The sequence below is a fragment of the Sus scrofa genome, chromosome 1 (assembly GCF_054392235.1).
Source record: "Sus scrofa isolate SSC_HxYL_T2T_F1_AM1 chromosome 1, Sscrofa_HxYL_maternal_Yorkshire_Landrace_v2.0, whole genome shotgun sequence".
NCBI classification, from domain to species: domain Eukaryota; kingdom Metazoa; phylum Chordata; class Mammalia; order Artiodactyla; family Suidae; genus Sus; species Sus scrofa.
In genome coordinates, this window is record NC_139383.1 from 208993989 (window position 1) to 209017038 (window position 23050).

The 23050-nt window shown below is 35.2% G+C and overlaps 1 long non-coding RNA gene across 1 annotated transcript in view; it reads right to left on the minus strand.

Annotated features, from left to right (window-relative positions):
• Positions 1–17570: 17570 nt before the first annotated feature.
• LOC110257022 (uncharacterized) overlaps positions 17571–23050 on the minus strand; it is a 55163-nt gene continuing 49683 nt past the window's right edge. Inside the window, exon 3 of the long non-coding RNA XR_014832195.1 lies at positions 17571–20428. This is a non-coding gene — a long non-coding RNA (uncharacterized LOC110257022). The remainder of the gene's footprint in view (positions 20429–23050) is intronic.

The following is a 23050-nucleotide window of genomic DNA, read 5'->3' on the forward strand; positions in this document are numbered from 1 at the left end:
TTTTTTTTTTTTCTTTTTTTAATGTAAGCTAGTTACTTAAATTCTCTGTGCCTGTGCTTTCTTATTTCCAAACACAGAATAATTACACTATTTATCTGAGATGAATTTTAAATTTGAAGATGTATATAAAGTACTTAACACAGTGTCACACATATACTAAAATAACTTGACAAATGCTACTCCTTATTACTTTTAATGACTTGGGAAGATTTTGAAAGGTGATAGATAAGCTACAATGCACTGAAGGAAAGAAGGCATCAAACTTAGAATACTAATATTGTGATCCTATTGTATCTAGAGGCTGGTGGATCCTGGGGATAACTGGGTTGCATTGAAGTTAAGATAGATATATATGTTGGTGATAAGTTTACTCTGAGTAAGGATATTTACAAAGAATAATTATGAAACAGATACAAGATTGCAACACTACAATCTACAATGGAAATCAGATTAGACAAGAATGATGTGAGACATTTTAGAACAGATTTATAACAATCTAGCCAAGCATGAAAGAAGTAAAATTGAAGGAGACCAGAAGTTAAGCATTCAGATTGACTGAGGATATTTACTCTATCCCTAATATAAGCCTATATATAAATATTTCTTTTTTTTTTTTTTTTTTGTCTTTTTGCTATTTCTTTGGGCCGCTCCCGCAGCATATGGAGGTTCCCAGGCTAGGGGTCGAATCGGCCACAGCCCCCGGCCTAGGCCAGAGCCACAGCAACGCTGGATCTGAGCCTTGTCTGCAACCTACACCACAGCTCACGGCAATGCCGGATCGTTAACCCACTGAGCAAGAGCAGGGACCGAACCCTCAACCTCATGGTTCCTGGTCAGATTCGTTAACCACTGCACTGCAACGGGAACTCCATTATTTCTAAATATTATTTTAAAATTTTAGCCAAAAATGTGTTTGGGTTCATTATATAGAGAGAATATATAGCATGCTATCATGCCACTATAACTTTGTCATTTATTTCTAATTCTTTTTTTATACACTGTATCTGTAATTATTGTCTTTATTTTTTAACAATGAATTTTATTACATTTATAGTTGTACAATGATCATCACAACCCAATTTTACAGCATTTCTATCCCAAACCACAAGCCCATCCCCACTACCCTCCAACCTGTCTCATTTGGAAACCTTAAGATTTTCAAAGACTCTGAGTCAGTATCTGTTCTGCTAAGTTCATCGTATCATTCTTTTAGATTTTATATATAAGCGATAGTATATGGTGGTGTCTCACTAACTTCACTTAGAATGATAATTTCTAGATCCACCCATGTTGCTGCAAATGCCATTATTTCATTCCTTTTTTTGGCTGAGTAATATAACATTGTGTATATTTACCACATCTTCTTTATCCACTCCTCTGTCAATGGACATTTAGGTTGCTTCTATGTCTTGGCTATTGTATATAGTGATGCAATGAACACTGGAGTATGTCTATCTTTTTGAGTCATGGTTTTCTCTGGATATATGTCCAGGAGTGGGATTGTTGGATCAAAAGGTAATTCTATTTTTAGTTTTTTAAAGGAATTTCCATACTCTTTTCCATACTGGTTGCACCATATTACATTCCCACCAACAGTGTAAAAGGTTCCCTTTTCTCTACACCCTCTCCAAAATTTATTGTTTGTAGACTTTTAAAAGATGGTCATTCTGGCTAGTGTAAGGTGATGCCTCACAGTAGTTTTGAATTGCATTTCTCTAATAAATAGTGATGCTGAACATCTCTTTGTGATTTTTTTTTTTTTTTTTTTTTTGCCATTTGTATGTCTTCTTTGAAGAATTGTCTGTTTAGATCTTCTGCCCTTTTTTTGGAAGGGCTTGTTTGTTTTTTTGGCATTGAGCTACAAGAGGTGTTTATAAATTTTGGAGATAAATCACTTGTCATTTGCTTCACTTGAAAATATTTTCTCCTGTTCTGTGGGTTGTCTTTTTGTTTTGTTTAGGGTATTCTTTGCTGTGCAGAAACTGGTAAGTTAAATTAGGTCCCATTTGTTTATTTTTGTTTTTATTGTAATCACTCTAGGAGGTGGAACTGAGAAGATATTGCTGTGGTTTATGTCAGAGAGTGTTCAGCCTCTGTTTTCTTCTAAGAGTTTTATAGTATCCAGGCTTATATTTAGATCTTTAATCCATTTTGAGTTTATTTTTGTGTATGGTGTTAGGAAGTGTTCTAATTTGATTCTTTTACATGCAGCTGTCCAGTTTATCCAACTCCAGTTATTCAAGGGACTGTGTTTTCTCCATTGCATATTCATGCTTCCTCTGTCATAGATTAGTTTACTATAGGTGTGTGGATTTAATTCTGGGTTCTCTATCCTGTTCCACTGATCTATATTTTCTTTCTCAGGATGGCTATAACACTGCATATAATCTTACTGGGGTTCCTCTGTGAGTTATTTGTTTCTTTTCCCTAGTTGCTTTCAATATTTACTCTTGGTCTTTAATTTTGGTCAGTTTGATTAATATGTGTATCAGGGTGTTCCTCCTTGGGTTTATTTTATATGGTACTCATTGTGCTTCCTGGATTTGTGTCAGTGATTCCTTTTGTGCTAGGGAAATTTTCAGCTATTATCTCTTCAAACATTTTTTCTGGCCCTTTCTCTCTCTCTCTTCTCCTTCCAGCACCCCTCTAATACTAATGTTGGTGCATTTAACACTGTCCCAGAGTTCTCTTAGACTGTCTTCATTTCTTTCTAATCTTTTTTCTCTTTTCTGTTCAACATAAGTGATTTCAGCTAGTCACACTTATCTGTTCTCCACCTCTCTTATCCATTCTTCTGCCTCCGCTTTCTGCTGTTGGTTGCTTCAAATGAATTGTTTCAGTTATTGTATTTTGAAATTCTGCTTGCTTAATCCTTAAATATTGTATTTCTTTGGTCAGTGTTTCTCCTAATTTATCAATCTTTGCCTCCAGTTTATTTCAAAGATCTTGAATCATCTTCACTATCATCAGCCTAAAGTCTTTTTCATGGAAATTGATAATCTCCAGATCACTTAGCTGTTTTTCTGGGCTTTTTCTTGCTCCCTTATCTGAATCATAATTCTCTGCTTTTTCATTTTGTAGAGATTTTTGATGTGGTCTCCCTTTTTGCAGACAATAGAGTTGTGGCCTCTCTTGCTTCTGATGTCCACCCTCCTTGTGGCTGAAGTTGGTATGGGGGGCTTGCTGCTGGCTTCCTGATGGGAGGGCCTGCTACCTGCCCACTGGTAGGTAGAGCTGATTCTTATCCCACTGGTGGTTGGGGCTTTGTCTCTGGGTGAGATTAGAGGTGGCAGTGTGCCTGGGGGAGGGGGAGTCTTTAGGCAGCCTGTTTGCTGATGGGTGGAGCGATGATCCCATTCAGATTATTATCTGACCTGGGGTTTCTTAGCCGTGATGGGTGGGGCCAGATTTTTCCAAATGTCCACCTCTAGAGGAGAACACTCTGATGATTAATGAGACCTTTGCCTCCATTGTCCCTCTCCCACAGTCACCCCTTGTTTTCCCAGGATGTCCTCCAAGAACTTCAGTCAGATCTGACCCAGATTCCTATGGAGTCTCTGCTTTGCCCTGGGACTAAGTGCACATGAAAGCCTGTGTTTACCGTTCAAGAATGAGCTCTCTGTTTCCCCCAGTTCCACAGATTTCCTGTGCTCAAGCCCCACTGGCCTTCAATGCCAAATGCTCCAGGGGTTCCTTCTCCCAATGCCATATCCCCAGGTGTGGGGATCTGACATAGTGCTCAGAACTCTCACTCCTGAGAGTCTCTGTGGCATAGTTACTCTCCAATCTATGGGCTGCCCACCCAGGGGGTATGGGGTTGCTTATACTGTGCAGTTGCCCCTCCTACCATCTTGATGTAGCCTCATCTTTGTCTTCTGGAGTAGGATATCTTTTTTGATGATTTACAGTCTATTTGGTTGAAGGCTGTTCAGCAGTTGGTTGCAATTTTGTTGCTTTTATGAGAGAAGGTGAGCTCCAGTCCTTCTACTCTGCCATCTTAATCCCATCTCCCATTTCTAATTCTTGATAATCAAAAAATAACTGTTTTTTTAATTTTTATTTTTTGCTTTTTTTTAGGGCCACACTCATGGCATATGGAGATACCCAGGCTAGCGCCAATTGGAGCTATAGCTGCTGGCCTATGCCACAGCTACAGCAGTGCCAGATCCGAGCCGCATTTGTGAACTACACCACAGCTCATGGCAATGCTGGATCCCCAACCCTCCGAGCGAGGCTAGGGATTGAACCTGAAACCCCATGGTTCCTAGTCAGATTTGTTTCCGCTCCACCACAATGGAAACTCCCCCAAAAATACCACTCCTAACACATTCCGCTATCACAGTAAATGGGCTAGTGAAAAGAACAATTACAGAATGGTGTGAGAAGTAGCAAATATTACAGAATATAATTCCAGTTCTCACCATTCTGTCCATCTTTTTATAAATCATAAAATGGCAATGTTGGAAGCACCACATTTATCTAATCTCAGTCAAAATCTGGCCTCAAGAAAAACAGAAGGAGATCAACTATTCATTTCTAATTGAATGATATTTAGGATAAAAGAAGCAGTAAAGTCTTCTGAAGACTCTTCCTTTTAGCCTGACATCATTAGCATTTTCTCATTGCACTGTGTCAAAAATTTAGCTCCACAAAATACACATATTTGAGCACAAAGCTCCAAAGGAGTTAAAAAACATAACTCACTGCCACTCAATACTCTGTTTTTAGCCAATGAAAACACCCAGAATCTTAGCTTGGATCCTTTTTCCAATCTCTTGCTTATTTTGCTTCAGATAGAATATAATAAAATATGTTAATCTTGAAGTCACTTGGGGATTAAAGAAAAAAAAAATTACTGCTTGCTATCCCTTCTGACCAATACATGAATCTGTAATAATCAATGTTCCTGAGAGTCAAGTGCATAATAGAATCTCCTCCAAATAAAAGATGAATTTCTATGAATGAGTTAAGGGATTTCTTTTTGAAGTCTTTTAGTATAAACTAGAGGAATATAAAATGTTTCCCTAACTTTCTTTGAATATTGCTGTGTTTCCTGGATATTTCAAGCATCAATATTTTATAGCATTCTTTTCTTCAGATGTCTTAAGTATTTCTATGTTAAGATGGGAATAAAAAAAGATGTGTCAAGATAGTAAAACACTTATTTCACTCTTAATAGTAGAAAAACCTCAAAAGAAATAATAAATGTAAAATATTTTGTAATCCAAAATGAAATGCACATCTGGAAAACCAACAATTAGGTTATCAGTAAAATGGTAAGAAATACATAAAAAAATAAAGACCTTTAAAAGAAAACCAATAACCACAAAATTAAACTGGTGTAAGAAATTACATTAAATTTGATGACCATTTTTAAAACAATTCCCCCCTTTATTTAAATATAAGCCTTTCCTTTTATGATAGCAATTCTCAGAGAGGAAGGACTAAAAGAATTTAATTAAAATATTCTTATTCTCAAAAGTAGACTTTGAAGTAACTTTGAGAATAATTTTTTAAAATAAATAAAGTCTCCAACCACAGCTGGCCAGAAAAAGATACACTTTCTCGACAATTAGCTACATCATATTTTTGATGATCAAATCTGAAAGTAATACACTTGGGTAAACATATTTGGGTATATAGTTAACTCACAGCCACATATGCACATTGTTTAAACAGCAACATCCTCTGCTATCAGTGAGTGGTCAAGGCTTTCTTTTGCTCTCCTAATGTAGCTATTGAGTTTTCTTTACAGGGTAGGAAGAAAAAAAAAATCAAGGATTTAAGAGGGGGTGAGAGGACTAATATCCAGACAACAGCTGCAGAAGATAATGGATGGACTTTTTTTCATTTTTAATCACTTGGACTAGATAAATAATTTAAAAACCTTAAATATATAATGCTTTCAAAGTAGGAAATGGACCCGGTTTCCAAAGATATTGACTTCCAAAGTGCTATACAGAGTGGCAAAGTATTAAATTTTTAAATATTCTGATCCTAATCTTTACATTACAGTCTATCTGTGTATTGATTGGAGCAGTGTGTTTTCTTTCTTCTACTGAAGACCATTTGCAGATATCACTAGCTGTCATTCTGGGAAATGCATTATTGCACCATCATTATCTCCCCACATAATCAGAATCTCTCAGAGTTTGTTTTATAGGTGTTTTTTAATGCATAAAGCTGGATATGTGGCCCTTCTTTTCATAAAGAAAAGTTTCTTGAGTATTTCTTTTTCACTGGAGTTAATTAAGTATTATGAATACCACCTACTGAATTTAAACATTGATATTTGAAATCTTTTGTTGCTAAAATTTCGTCACAGTACAGTGCAAAATCTGTTACCTTTTGTAAGGACAGAGCTGTGACTGTAAATCTTTAGGTCAGCCTCCAAATGAAAAATAGATGATCAAATTAATAACAAGCTCTCTGTGTCCTATTAGAAAGTGAGGATTTACTAAGAAAGCATTTATTGATTCATTTGATAAATACTACATCCACATATGCCTTCAATTACTTAGAAACTTCATTCCTTGTGAAGAGTTCCAATTAATGTATCTCCAACTACAGATTCATAGTGTTGACTATCACATCAGGTATAAGCCTGCTCTATCAATAAGTATATCTACAAACAGGAAGGCCAATGGACCAACTTCTTTTTTTTCCCTTTGTGTGAAACAAAAGCACCATGCAACATGTCATATTATTTTTTGCATTATCATCAATTTAAAATAGTAGCATTAGTTCATCTGTGTCTAGTGCTAAAAAAGTGCTGTTTTAGTGAGCAAAAACCCTTCAAAATGCTAAAAAAAAAATAGATGAAAGGAACCAAAAGTGAAAAGAATAACTTTTTAACTGATTCAAACATTGAAATACCTCTATAAAGTATGTTTGGAGCCAGTAGGATCACAAAGATTCCACTGCTCAAAGAATAAGTTTGCTAACTTTGTTTTTTTTATTAAATCACATATTATTATCAAGCAGGATTTCATTCTTCCCTATTTCATTCTGGCTTACTTCCTCACATCATTAACTCAATCCCTTATCTCAGATCTCAGCTCCAAACATGAGAAGCTCCAGGGGAGCATTCCTTTTTCTTCTTTACTAACTAGAATGCAACTCCCAATACCTTGTAACCCTTCATGATGATATTCACTGCAGTTCAAAGGCGATGTTTACTTCTGTCATCCTTTTATTATTATCTGCCTTACTCACTAGACAGTAAGCTAACACGAGAGCCAGAAAATGTCTCCCCCATGTCTTCCTGCCCCACCTACTCTGCCTTGTCAGGGAGTCTCCAGAACTAAAAACAGTGCTCAACAGCAGTCAAACAAAACTTGCTGGAGAAATGAACAAATTAATGAAAGAGAAAGCAGTGAAACTGTGAATCTCAAGAATGGATAATGTGGAATTTTCTTGTGGTGCAGTGGGTTTAAGGATCTGGCACTGAAGCAGTGGCACAGGTCTCTACTGTGGTACAAGTTCGATCCTGGCCTGGAGTGGCAAAAAAAAAAGGATGGTTGAGAAAGTAAGTCTTTCTACAGGTCTTATAAAGATAGATGAATGTAATAGCTTATGTGAAAGAGAAATCTCTTGGTCAACCTGTAATTTTACACATTGGAAAACTGAGGCCTGGAAAGCTTTAACAAATGGCCAGTGGCAAAGATTCTTTGCACATGCCCTAGGCATTGTTACCGGTTTATTATTTAAGAATTTAAGACTTTATTATAAAAGAATTTATTAATTATTGTCATAAACACTATGTGCATAATGCTTCAGTTAATCAAAAGGATTTCATTTATAAGAAATACTACAATTAATATATCTCCCAAATGCTTTAGTGTTGAAGATAAAATGAGGTGTGATCACTTTCCCCTTAAAGTGTACATAAAACTTAATACTAATTTTTACCCAATATAAATGAAGATGTTTATTCATTAAAGCCTGAAACGTCTGAAAGTTTTATTATCTAGGCAATCTTCTTTCCTATGTACTATATGATCCTTAAAGAAAAGTATACCCTGCTGACAGATCTAAAAATTCCATATATTTTAATGTATGCTGCCACCTAGCATTGTGCCATCTTATACATCTAAAATAAATGTTTCATCTTCTCTCTTTGCTAGGAGGTGCTTTTTCCCCTGAAGGGGACCATTTTATGAATTCAATAGCAAATACTACAGAAGGCCTGGAAGGGGCCTTGGGGGTTTTTTTTGATCTATTCTTGAATCTTCAAACAGGAGAATATCTTAACCACTACATAAACAAGTATTGGCCCATGTGCTAACGCTTTAACGAATTCAGGACAAGACTAATGAGAATTAAGCAGTAGATGTTAAACTTCTCTAACTTTTTACTTCAGTTCTTTTCATTCTGAGTTTGCTGTGGACGCTGTGTGTGGCAGAATGCTAAAGTGATGGGTTGAACTGATTTATAGGGAATGGTATGAAGAAACATGAAAAGTCATGATAGAAGCTTGGCAGTTCAGCAACTACCCTGTACCTTGGAAAGAGCAGGATGCTTGCAGGCCTGCTATGGAAGTCATTGCCTACAATAGTATTCTAGTAAAGACAGAGAGGGAATAGGAGAAATAAATATTCTCTTTCAAATGCCATCAGCATAAAGAAATTAGCTGCATACCTAATCAGAATCTCATATTGCATTTTAAGGTCATTTTCCTGTCTAGTCTTTATCTGCATTTCCTGAAGATTTACTTCTAATTGGTTTTTAAATTTATGTGAGTTTGTATCAAACCATGACAGTGTATTTTCGAGAATACACTCATTTAGCTTTTTCTCTTTTATATGTTGCAATTCTTATTTATAAGAAGAATTCCACAAATCCTATCTTTCTGTAGACATCTTTTACAATACAGTTCAGAATTCTATACTTTATTCCAGTTTTAAAGAAAAAATTTTATTTCTCTTATGACTGATTTTTCATTCAAATATCAATTCAGTTCCTTCTCTAAATATTTAAATATAAACATGGGGACTATGAAAGAATGCCCTTATCATCTATACTGAAAAAATCCAACAAAAACAAAAAACAAAAATTTAATACACTTGCACTTGCAGCTGTGTAAGCTGATGTGTGCTGGCTACTTGAAAGACAAATGAAAATAATGTCCTAAATACCTCACAAAATATAACCAAGCCTGGCTGCATAATTTGAAAAGTCCAGTAGAAATTTTAAGAGCAAATAAAAGTTAAGTTAGAAGCAAGGTGCCAATATGTACTTAAAATGGGCTTTTTTTCTGTTCTTGCTGGAAGGTTATATGTTTTACACCTAAATATGAAATGTGATTGCTAATAGATTTGCTGCTTAAGTAAACAGAATAGTGGTGTCATCGAATAATACAACCCAGCTCTGACTCCTATTTACTGGTGACATTAATGCACCTGACTTAACTGCTTCTTCAGGGAGGCACCACAGATCTGTTGCAGACTTTACAAGGGACGCATATCATTTCCAGAGTTAAAACTGTGTTCCAGATCTTTCCATAAGCAAGATCTCATGTACATTGACAGAATTATCACAATGAGAAAACTCATTGGGGGACTTAGAATACAATGCAGTTAAGTGTGAAGTGTCTTCGAACTCTAGTAAATCTGATCTTAAAATCTTTGCCATTCATTCAGAATTTTTAAAAATTTTTCAACTTGTAAGTTATTCATTCACCCCTTTTCCAAGTTTAGAAATGCTTGTGATCCCTCAGGCTGTTAGTTCCTTTTAGAACAAGCCTCCTCTTCTCCCCCAGCCAGGCCCTGTCATTTGGAATTTTAAAAATCATTTTACATAATAGACTTGGATTTGATCATAAACATTTGCAAATTAAATGCAAGGGAAGGTGAATTATTTGCTTTAAAAAAGTCCTTGTGTAAAAAATAAGTATAGAACATGCCCAGGAGAAGGAGTGAATCAATATCTTTAACCTATTTTTGGGAAAACGCTACTTGGAGGGGTAAGAGGATGAAGGAAGTGCAACAAATTTTAAATGACTCCTTGAAATCCTTGAAACTGATCAGTAATAACTGCATCTAATGGAAGTATTTACATGCAGGCTCCATCTTCAAAGTTGTAAACTTCTTTTTTTTTTTTTTTTTTTTTTTTGTCTTTTGTCTTTTTTTTGTTGTTGTTGTTGTTGCTATTTCTTGGGCCGCTCCCGCGGCATATGGAGGTTCCCAGGCTAGGGGTTGATTTGGAGCTGTAGCCACCGGCCTACGCCAGAGCCACAGCAACGCAGGATCCGAGCCGCGTCTGCAACCTATACCACAGCTCACGGCAACGCCGGATCGTTAACCCACTGAGCAAGGGCAGGGACCGAACCCGCAACCTCATGGTTCCTAGTCGGATTCGTTAACCACTGCGCCACGACGGGAACTCCCAAAGTTGTAAACTTCTATTAGCCAGAAGATGCATTTCTTAAATACTATCCTCTCTCAAGTAACTTATCTGACCAAAAGATTGGAGTTAAATGTATCAATACTGCTCACCAAACAAATTGGTTGTGTGGCACAAGACAGTTGTAAGTCTGTGAATTAAAACTGAATATACTGTCTACTAGTGTAGCAATTTATTCATTAAACCACTCACTTCAAGATATAATAATATTGTGCCAACATTAGTTCAATTTTCCAATGCAATTGTAATAGAATCAGTTTTAGAACCTCAATGAGTAGAGCACATTGTGTTCTGACTAAAAGCTTCATCTGAGGCAACACTGGGCCTCTCTCACAACTCATGTATCTCAATATATAAAAAAACAAACAGCCTATCAAAAAATGAGAAGGTGATCTAAATAGACTTTCTCCAAAGAAGACATACAGATGGCCAAAAAGCTCATGAACATATGCTCAACAATTATTATAGAAATGTAAATTAAAACTACATTAAGATATCACTTCATGTATTCAGTCAGAATGGCCATCATCAAAAAGTCTACTAACAAATGCTGAAGAGGGTGTGGAGAAAAGGGAAGCCTCCTAAACTGATGGTGGGAATGTAAATTTATACAGTCCTACTATGGAAAACAGTATGGAGGTTCCTCAAAAAAATGAAAAATAGAGCTATTGAATAATCCAGCAATCCCACTCTTGTGCATATATCCAATGAAAACCATCATTCAAAAAGAGAGATGCACCTCAGTGTTCATTACAGCACTATTTTCAATAGCCAAGACATGGAAACATCCTAAATGTCCATTGACAGAGGAGTGGATAAAGATGTGAATACACAATGGAATATTACTCCCATAAAACGGAGTGAAATAATGTCATTTTCAGCAACATGGATGGACCTAGAGATTATCATACTAAGTGAATTAAGTCAGACAGAGAAAAACAAATATATTGTGTCACTTACATGTAGAATTTTTAAAAATAGTAAAAATGAACTTAGTTACAAAATAGAAACAGACATGTAGTCTTTGAAATTAAACTTGGTTACCAAAGGGGTAGGGTGAGATGAGGGAGGGATGGACTGCGGGTTTGGGACTGGCAAATGCACACTTTTGTATATGGAATGGAGGGGGACCTGCTATATAGAAGAGGGAAATCTACTCCATATTCTGTGATAACCTATATGGGAATAGATATGTGTATATGTATAGCTGAATCACTTTGCTGAATAGCAGAGATTAACACAACATTGTAAATCAACTGTATTTCAATAAAATTAAAAAAAGAAAATGCTAGAACTGTGATTAAAAGGCACATACAATTAAATTTGAGAAGTTGTAGAGTTAACTTCTATGCTTTCACAATTTTGATTTACAAAGTTCTCCTCCTGTAAATCAGAACTCAGTTTCTTTTGTTGTTCCCCAGAAAGAATCAACTTTCATCTTTATCAGTATTATCATTATTGAGAAAGGTACTCAATTGAATGAGAGAAGAGAGACTTTTTCTCACTCATCCTGTAGCAAACTAATTAAACATCATCATAGACCACTGTCTCCCTACTTTTGATGCAATTTCTCCTCCTTCCTCCTCCACTTCTTTTCTCTTCCTCCTTCCCTCTTCCCTCTCCTCCCCCTCCTCCTCTCCTGCCCTCCCCTCTCTCTCATTCTCCTTCTTCTTCTTTTCTTCTTCATAGTAATTCAGGCCTTTCCAGTTTCTCCCTACAAATTAATACAAATATCTACTGTGGCAATCAGCAAAGAATCCTCATAGAATCAGGACTTCTCTCAATTCAAGTCCACGTAGAATTATAAAGGGGGGAAAAAGTGTCTTTCTTTACATCAGGTATGTCTTCTTACGACCTTAATAAATAAATCAACTACATCTTTTCATTGCAGCATTTCCATTCCAAAGAGTGTTCTGACGAAAAAAAACAAGATAAAAGGAGGCCTACCTAGATATGCCCATAATATAGAAGCCAAGGGTAATAAAAGTTTGGTGAGGTAATATCTTCTCTATCCAGGATAAAAATTCTAAACATATTGGGAGGCTTTATGCTGAGTATGCCCTGGAGTATGCATCTTTTTGGCTTAATTAGCACAATCATGCTTTTAATGATATATTTCCATATGGGCCCCTGGAAAACTCACAGTAACTGATGATCACACTGTAGATGACTCCAAAAGTACTTTCTCTTGAATAGTATATTTCACATATTTTGCCCTTGATTTTCACTACTCAAAGAGGAAAGTGCCTATTGTGTGGCTAAAGCTATTTTGAATTAATAGTCATGGTTCTAAATCTTCCCTCACACATAAATACTGCAAACTATGATTCGTTTTAGAGAAAATGAAACTCAATAAGGAAAAAAAAAGAAAACCAAGACCAACAAAATGATACATATATTTATAATTGCACAACCAGGCTTATGGCATAATGCATTACAGTTTCACAAACAATCAATACAAATTATTGGATATAAAATTACTTTTTGATGACCACTGTGAAAATACAAGCTGTTCAAGTCATTCCTCACACTATTATTGATTTTGCTCTACTTTTTCTATTGCATTTTTAAAGTACTTGATGTCAATTTTTAAGTCTCTAGTCTCTAGTAAAATACTAAGCAAATTCATGTAGACTGGGATTTTCTAGGGGCTATCAAGGAAGAAGGGATTCTTGAGAAAACTTTTGCTTTGAATTGTTTCCCATTCCAACAAGCATCTTTTTTTAAAGATACAAAAATATCTTCAAAGTCACATAACCAATAAACATTTGAAACTGTCACAGCATTTTGAGACTAGTGGTAATTTTATTTTTATCATTTTTCTATGGATTTTGTCCATACTGTAACAAAATGGGGTTAAATGGTTCCCATGAAGATAGTAATGTTTTCTTACAAATATAAAATCACAGAAAATATCATGCTTAAATGAAGGACTTTCTTTATTTTAAACTCTTATTTATCAATTAGTATTGAATCTAATTTAGGATCATTAGAATCAGATGTAGTTTACTCTGTGACCAAATTTTGGGAATTCTAATAACTTTCCAACAAAATGTTTTAGGCTATGTTTCCCAGGAAACAGATTCTGAAACTGAGATAGGCATGCACAAATTTTATCAGGGAGGGCACTTGATTAAAATATCTATGAAGGAGTTAAACAAGTAGTACTGGGCAAAGGGAGAATTTGCCATGTAGATTCAAGAGAGGCCTCAACTGATGCTAATGGAAGTTCTGAAACTGGAAAGACCCTTTGGCCATGGTTAGATTAAGGAAAGAGGAGGGGGGCCCATAAATCTGTGTCATTATATCTATCAGTCCTTAGACACAGGTCAATCCAGGAAGAGGGAGGGTATGACCTCAGGCAGGACAACACTTTTCAGACAAAGCCAGTTTCCTAGAACAACAGGTGAAGGAAGGAACACCTCCATCCTGAAAGGGCCATACAGATGCTATAACTACAGTGTGTGCTCTGTGTAGTAAGAGGTATTTTATATTTTGAGTCCTTGCAGCCTAGAATTAACTGTATATGGAGGTCACCAACTTCCTGCCAATTCATATCTTGCCAATAATTTCCACTTATCTCTCAGTCTGCCTGGTTTTCTGCCTTTATATGAACTTGTATTTGTTTTTCTACCTATTTCAATAATAGCATTACAATTTGATTTTCAGGTATCCAGTAAAACTAAACCAAATGTAAGGCAAAACAGTGGTCTTTAAATGTTTTGCTTGGGTAACTACTAAAAGAATTCTTAATTAACCACGGGTCCATCCCTCATACATTTTAAAGTTGGTTTTTACAATTTTATCATTTATTTAAATATGTGGAAAGAACATAATGCATGATGAATATTAAATATTTAAAATTATAAAGATACATTTCATCATAATTTTAAAAGTACTGCACAGCATCTAAACATGAGGAATATAAGGCACAGTTCTTGACTTATCATATCCTGAATTATTCTTGGGTAATTGAGATATACATTAAAAAAAATTAACAATCAAAGGAAGAATATGACACTGGGAAAATGAGTTGGTGTGAATATCCACTCTGCTGTGAAATGAGATGCCCATTCTGCTGTCTAAAACCTTTCAGCTCCTTCCCAGTGTCATTATGAAAATGGTGCAAATTTTCAGCCACACCTACTAGACTCACTTTGCAAATTTTGTTTATTTCTGTAGTACATCTCCTTACTACTTTAATCTTATATCAACTCCATTTGGCACCTCAACATTGCCTTTCAGCTTTCAAAAATGTTTTTTCAGCTTCCATCTTCCCTCCCTCCCTCCATCCTTCCTCTCTTTTCTCTCTTTTTCTTCCTTCCTCCCTGCCTCCCTCCATCCTTCCTCCCTTTCTCCATTCCTCCCTTCCTCCCTCTCTCCATTTCTCCCTCCCTTCCTCTTTTCCTCCTTCAACCCTCCCTCTTCATTTGACATGACTTTGTGAAAGACACACAAAGCTATACGAGATGCCTTTTCTCTTGTCCCTCAGCACTCTGTTTTCTCTTCTGTCATGATTCTTATTACACATGGTGCAATTACCTCTCTGTACCCATATCAATTGCCAAAATCTCCGAAGTTAAGGGCCATCTAAATTGTTCACTGTTATACACCCAACAAGTAGCACACTGTCTGATAAATAGTTCAAGCGAAATAAATATTTACTGAGTAAATTAAATACATACTGAATGGTGAAATTAAGAAAAGTTGCCTGCTAAAGAAGGCAACTTTTATCCTTTAAAGAATATCTGAGAATGGAACTGGAAGAGAAAGGAAAGGTTGGAGTTTCTGGCTTCATTTCTTGAAAGATGGTTATTTATTTAGAAGAGGGCTATTTCTCAAGAAATATATCCTAAAACCAAGCATGATATTAGTAGAAAAATTAACTAGTTATGCTTCTCTGGCAATTTATATAATTTATCTTTACTGACAAAACATAAAGATTACATCTATATATCCTGTTCTTCCTTATCTGTCCCAGTATAGAACTTCCGTATGAGGGAAAAAAAAATCTGGCTTCTGGGAATTAAAACTTAAATTCATAATAAATCAGAGTAGTGATGAGCAAATTTATTATAAACTGATTATTAACTCTAATAAAATGTGGCTTGTTTCAAACATATATGATACTTAGTCCCTTGATTAAAAAACAAAAATTCTAAATTTGCTATATCACTTAGGATCTGTCTATAAAATGTAAATATGCCCAGTTGATTGAAGTGTCCAGATGTTTTGGTGTGATATAAAAACATCCTTAGACTAAGTATTTCACAGTAATAATTGTACTTTAAATAGTTGGTAGAATTATTTTATTGTTGACAGCTTCTGAACCTAATTTGGATGGAATATTGTTCTGTTAGAATAAAACTATCTGCAGATTCATTTTTCTTTCAGAAAATAACAAAATATACTCATGCCTCCAGCCGCTTTTTATTAAAACTCTAAGATCTGTAGATATAAAACTTTCCTATCTACACCGGCTATGACCAGATTTCTTTTTCATCTCTGCCACTGGCCAATTGAGTGACCCTGAACAAATTATACTTTGACTCTGGCCTCAGTTATTTCTTTCTTTGTCTTTTTTTTATTTTTTATTTTTTTATCTTTTGTCTTTTTAGGGCTGCGTGCATGGCATATGCAGATATGGAGGTTCCCAGGCTAGGGATCAAATAGCAGCTATGCCACAGCTGCAGCAATGCCAGAACCAAGCCGCGTCTGCAACATGCACCACAGCTCATGGCAACGCCATATCCTTAACCCATTGAATGAGGCCAGGGAGCGAACCCACATCGTTATGGATCCTAGCAGGGTCATTAACCACTGAGCCATGACGGGAACTTGCCAGTTCTTTCATCTATAAAATTCAGACATTGGTGAGGTGATCACCAAGGTCCATTTCGACTCGACTCTTCTATAACATTACAATTTTAAACCCCACCTTAAAAAAGAAAAAAAAAAAAAAGATATTGTGATAGTCTTAACTGAGTAAAACATTAGCTTGTGCCATAGATTTTGATTTTCCCACAGATGAAGGGAGCGGTCCCTGGCCTGTTCTTAGTCTTTTACTGGCCTCTGTAATACAACATAACCTGTTCCAATGCACGCAGACTTTGCTTCTCATTATAGGCTTCTTAAATTTGATTAAGTTAGAGTGAAAGAGAGAATGGACCATTCATATCCTTTACTTCTTTATTGTAGAATGAAGCCCATTTTATAGCTCTTTTATCAATTTATTTATCAATTTTTATTCCAACATATGTTCTTATAAGTATGACTGGTAAGCAAGAATATGGGCATTCAAGGACACATAACTGATCTATCATGTTGGTAATAAGAATAATGGATAGTAATTGCTAGCATTTATGAAGCAAAGATTATGTGTCAGACACTTTGCAATATAACCCTATGAAATATGAACTATTATCTCTATTTTTACTGATGTACAATCTAAGTCCCAAAAGGACTTACAAATACTGCTAAGTAACAGGGTTGGTATTAAAAACTATGTGGTGACTTTTAATGTCTCTGTAATACTGTTTCTAAAGAAAGCACAGAACTTAGGGTTAATGAACAGGGACTTTCCTGTGTGAACTACCTTAAACTTAAAAGTGACTCCACCAACAGATGTCAGCTAAGAGTAGAATCTAACAAGAGATAAAACCCTCCTATGAACAAACCTCTTCTTTGCTACTGCCTAAATACCTTCTCCTAGAGGGCTGCTGTCTTTATGTTATTGATCCCGTACCTAGTATTTATGATGCTATATATTTTTCCCAGTTGGAACAGCAAGAGGAGGAAGGGGAGCGGGATTAGAGAATTGGGGAGTTATAGCATTATTATCAATAAACTATAAGATTTTTGCCTTCAATTGCTAGCAATCATTTTAAGAATGTATTTTAATTTTCTGAAGCAGCATGTTTTGATATATCCAAAAGTGCACCATCATATGCATTTCCTTAGGGCAATTTTATTTTAGAATGAAGTCCATTTACAATAAAGGAATGTGTGGGAGTCCACACTTAAAGAAGAGGGAACAGAAATGGACTGGTTCTAGATTAGGCTAGGCTCTCAGATTATCATTAAAATAAATGATAAGAGAGTACTATACCATTCCTCAGTTAAGCTCAACAATCTTTTTTTTTTTTTAAATAACAATATTTTTCAGATTTTTCTGAGAAGATAAAAACATATTTATGTCATTGAAACAAAACTATTTTCATGAGGTCATGCTATTGAAAGAAGTAGGACAGGACATAGGCCCTATACTTGAATGAAAAAATGAAAAAGATAAATTGCACATTAGAAATTTGAGGGATAGGCTTTATTTTTTTGCCAAATTCCTTAATCAGAAATTACTTGGCTTTGAAGTAAAGTACTTTCCCTTGGCATACTTCTCAAGATTTAATATATATTTTTCCTCTGAGTTGAGGACAAGTTCTGAAAAAAAGTCTGTGATATCTACATAGATTGCTTTTTGACCAAACAAACACACCTTAGGGCAGGCAGTCAAAAGTCAAACAAATCATTTGGCCACAGGCTGAGTCTCTGTGGTAAGAACTATTGGTCCTTAATATGGAAATTTTTGGCATTTCAGTACACAATATAATTGACTAGGGCCATCTTGAACTCAGGGAAAGTCAGGAACCATATAGTAGTTAAGCTGAATGTTGTATTTTTGTATGTCTGCCTTTCTACCACATTTTAAGACCAATATTTTGGTGCAGCCATTTAGTTACCACATACAATTGCTGCTGTGTCAAAAGTTGAGCTTTCAACTTGTTTCCTTACCTAGTAATGTTCACAATAGATAAGAGATGAGGAACTTTGTAGGCATCAGGAATTTGGGATGCTAAGGGATGCTGGAAAGTTAATAATTGAATAAAAATTAGGGCAATGTTAGATGAGATGACTATGGATGGACAAAGAGTATCTGTTATGCACATTACTGCTTCACAAAAAATAACACAATGAGAAAGGATTAAGAAGTACTATGTTTATGTATGTGTGTATATATAAACCTATAAAGATATATTGTCTAACACAGGGAATATAGCCAATATTTTATAACAACTACAAATGGAGGATAACCTTTAAAAATTGTGAAGCACTCTATTGCACCATGTAACATATAATACTGTGCATTAACTATATTTCAGTTAAAAAGAAAAAATAACAACACAGTGGATTAAACACCAAGTGATCTAAAAAGAACCATATAACCTGCGTCAAAAAAGTCCCAATAAAATATACCACTTCATGGTAAAGAATAATCTTCAGAGTCAGAAAATATGTTTAAATCCTATCACTAAGTGGTTTCAATGTGTGTGAATTTTCATAAGCTATTTAATCTCTATGAGCTTCAGAATCCTCATCTGTAAAATAGGGATAATAATATCTACTTTGGAAGGGGAGCTTATTCCAAGGTTTAAACATGATATTTGTAAAGTATATTGTATAGTGACTGACAACTAGTAAATCCCAAATTAGCAGTATCTATATAATGGGAAATACGTAATAGCTTCTGTGACATGATTATCTTGCATTACTGAGAAAAGAAATGGGAAGCTAGGACAGGATTCCTTCTAACATTACTTTAAAACTGGTGGGAATTGGGAGGGGGAGATATTTGGTCAGTTTGATTGTTATTAAAATAGCCTCATATTAATCAATTTGAATTTGCTTAGCTTACACTGGAAATTCTGAGGTAATACGGCAAATTCATTTGGGAGTCAATCAATATCTGAGATTTAAGCTGCCATGGAAGAATTCAACTGGTGGTGGTGGTAGTAACAATGATGTTGATGATAATAGCACCTACCATTTTTAATTACTTATTATGCCCCAAATCCTCTGCAAAGTATGTTATGTAAACTACCTCCTTAATCTTTACAAGATCCCCAAGAGATACATACTAAAGCTATTCCTTATCTCCATATGAGAAAAGCAAAGCACTGAGAAGTTTAGTAACTGTTTCAAGTTTTTGTGTTAGAGTTAGAATTTAACCCATCTCTGTTAGTAACAGAATTTGAATTCTTAAAAATGATAGACCACCTCCTGGAATTATCTTCAAGTCATCTGTTCTTCATTTTCCCTCATGTATATATTTAAACATAAGCAATTCCTGTTAATTTTAATTTGCATTGTTAGTCTAAATCTAAGGTTAATCTTGTTTTCAAGGACTTCTGAAACTGACTCAAATAATACCCTTACCTCTTTTCTTGTTGCTTGAAAAATAAATGTGAAAAGAAAAAAATTAGATTGGAAAGTCAGGAGAGGAAGATGAATCTCTTTCCATGGAAACTAGAAAGAAAAATTTCACCATCAACTTAGATATGAAACAGATCAAAGTTCTAAGCAATGATGGGGCTGAGAAAGTATAATTAAATAAGTAAATTATCCCTTTGAAAGTATTATTTTCTTCAAACTTCACCAACTTCCTCCTTCTAGTACGTTACTCAATGTACTCTTCATTGATTCTTCCCAGATTAGACACAAGGGAAAAAGGCATTAGGAATTAAGAAGTACAATGTCCCACAGCTGGTATAGTTCTAACATTCTATTAGATGTTTCAGATGTCAATAAAAAACAGCCATCATTTATTCTAGTGGAACATTTTTTCCTTCAGCACAAGCAAAGCTGTGTCAAGACAGAACACAGCTCTTTCGGTGCAGAACACAGTCTGTCCTCTGAATAGCCCCTATGACTCTTCCTTAGGTTCAAGATTTTAATGGTCCACCAGACTTTAGTGGATTATCTGTAATTTCAGACAGTCATCTTCAGCAAAATTCATTTTAGGATGACTTCAGGCAAGATCCCTCTTGTGTGGTCCAAATTCAGTATAAGCGGAACTGCTCCTTGATAAAGTTTCCATATGTCTTTAGTCCATCAGACAGGTGCTCCTTTTAACAGTTGTTTGCTAAGTACCAATGACTGTATTCTCAAACATAGATGTATTAAAGAAATTCTTGAATCCCCTATACCATAGCTTGGAAGGGTGCAGAAGCAATCTCTTCCACCCAAATCACTGTGAGAACACAAATAAACAGCACAAAAATAAACTTCTATCTAAAGACTCTTTTCAGCAGCTTCTTCAGTCTCCTTCGCATATGGCCTTCAACTATCCCTACATGCAATAGACTGAAGCTCTGTTGCTACAGGGCAAAGACTATATATTTTGCACATTGTGGACAAGGTTTAGAAGAAGCAAACTATAAATAAGGAAAATGTAAAGGATGAAACCATGATCACTAGCTATATACTTCATGGATTTAGCTCTGACTATAAACTCTTAAGGCTTACCCCTAATGGATTTTTTTTTTCCAGCCCTTGTCACTTGGCCCATGTTTTTGATATCTTCTAATCTCTACTAAATTTTCATTAACATGAATCCTGTCTCCACACTTGCTTTACTAATTTGGAACAGAAAATAATGGAAATAAAATAGATTCAGAATTCAAAGAACTGCCGATATCATACTTCCTTTGGAAACATCATTTTCTTCCCCTAATGTCAGGAATTCATCTATTAAAACTTATAATGCTGATATTCTTTCAACTAATTCCAGGTGTTTTATTCTTTAACTCCATTTTAGACATTTTTTCAAGTCAAAAGCAAATGAATATTACAGGCTATCAACACAATTATTCTTATATGCCCAAGTTACAGTATTAAAGGCCAGAGAAGGGGACATAAAATAGTAGTGTTTTTAAAGGACAGAATATAGTATGTTTTCTCCACAACTATGAAAAATTGACTGATGGCCATAAACAATATAAGACAGCAGACTTGGGAAACAAGGAAAAAACCAATACAAAACAGAAAACAGACCATTTTAGCTACCTACATCATTACTACTTAACTTCTTGATTGAAATTCTTTCCAAAATATCAAAACATAATTTATAGAAATGTCTGTTTCATTAATAGTACATTGAAATATAGCATGAAAATTGTTCCAAGTTGAAACTTATTAAGCATTGTGTAGCTAAGTGGTTTACATAAAAAATTGAGGATTTAGGAGTTCCCATTGTGGCACAGTTGTTAACAAACCCAACTAGGAAACATGACGTTGTGGGTTCGATCACTGACCTCGCTCAGTGGGTTAAGGATCCCGCGTTGCCTTGAGCTGTAGTGTAAGTTACAGACGCGGCTCGGATCCCACATTGCTGTGGCTCTGGCGTAGGCCAGAGGCCACAGCTCAGATTAGATCCCTAGCCTGGGAACCTTCATATGCCGTGGGTGCAGCCCTAGAAACAAACAAAAAAAATTTGAGTATTTAAATTTTACTCCAAAATACATACTCGAAATAATATCTGTAAATAAAGCAATCTGTGATTTGGGTTAAGATTTCATTTCATATTTTTTGACGACCATATATCTCTCTGAGATTTAATTAGTGTTGTTATTTATCCTATAGTCACAGGTTACTGAACCAAGAAGTTAACTGAAAAGCATATCTTTTAATTTAGTTAGCTTGAGCCTTTACTCAAAATAAGCCTACTTTCCTTACTCTGTTAAGTGCTAAGATATATCTTTCTTGTTTTTGCTACCTGTTTCATTTCATACAGAGGTTTCATGTTTGCATCCTAATTTTCTAACCTTCAGTTCTGGGGTCTTCCATATATTTAATGAAGTCAGCTAATAAATCTCAGTTCTCCTGGAGTAAGCAGTCCTACTGCAGACTCAGCTCTCTCTCCCTTGACTTTCCTGGAGCCCAAATAAGATTTGTGCTCTGACAGGGTGAGCATTTACTTTATCAGAAAGCATATTAGGGTGGGCATGTCTCAGCATAATGTGCACCAGAATCAGAGAGGATGACTAATTTGTTCTGCTATTAAGCAGATAATAAAATGATTTAGGCATGCAGATATGAAACAGCCAGCACTTTAAGAATTATGTGTAGCATATTTCATCTTAAATCTGGCCAAGACCAAAAGCCTTTTATGTATTAAGTGACATTTACAGGAAAGACAAGGCTTTACCCAGAACTTAGAAATGTTTACCTAAGATTAGATAAGAAGAGAATAACAAAGAATTATTTAAAGTTAGTGTCAGTTATGTGCATTTTGGAAATTTTGTTTTATACTAGCCTAGCTTTGCCAATTTCTTCCTCTCTTAAAGGTTTTAAAAAGTACAATGTCAGGGAACATGTGCAAACCAAAGCAAAATAAGTATATTTATTAGAACTTTATTCTAAATAGTAACTTGGTGATCACTAAGACAATTATTAATGTGTATGCATGCATGTGGGTTTATGTGTATACAGCAAACAATATCCTTAAAGATCTGGCTTATGTTTATTGGGCATACAGTTTGTGCTAGGATTATTAATTGGTACACCTTCCTGAAATAATTTGAAAGTATATATAAAAGAGCCTTAACAATGCAAACATTCTGTGAACTAGCAATTATACAATGGCCAAGAAAATATCCTAAAGAATCATCAATGATCTTTAGAGTAAGATGTTTACCACAGACTAATTTATAATTAGTCATTCTGGAAATATTCAAAATATTAAACAAAGGAGGAATGGTTAAATTTTCATTCATTCAGACAATAGAGTGTCATGCTATCATTACAAATTATATTTTCAAGGTTTTAATTGTAAGAAATAAATATATACACAAAAATTTTAAGTGAAAAAATC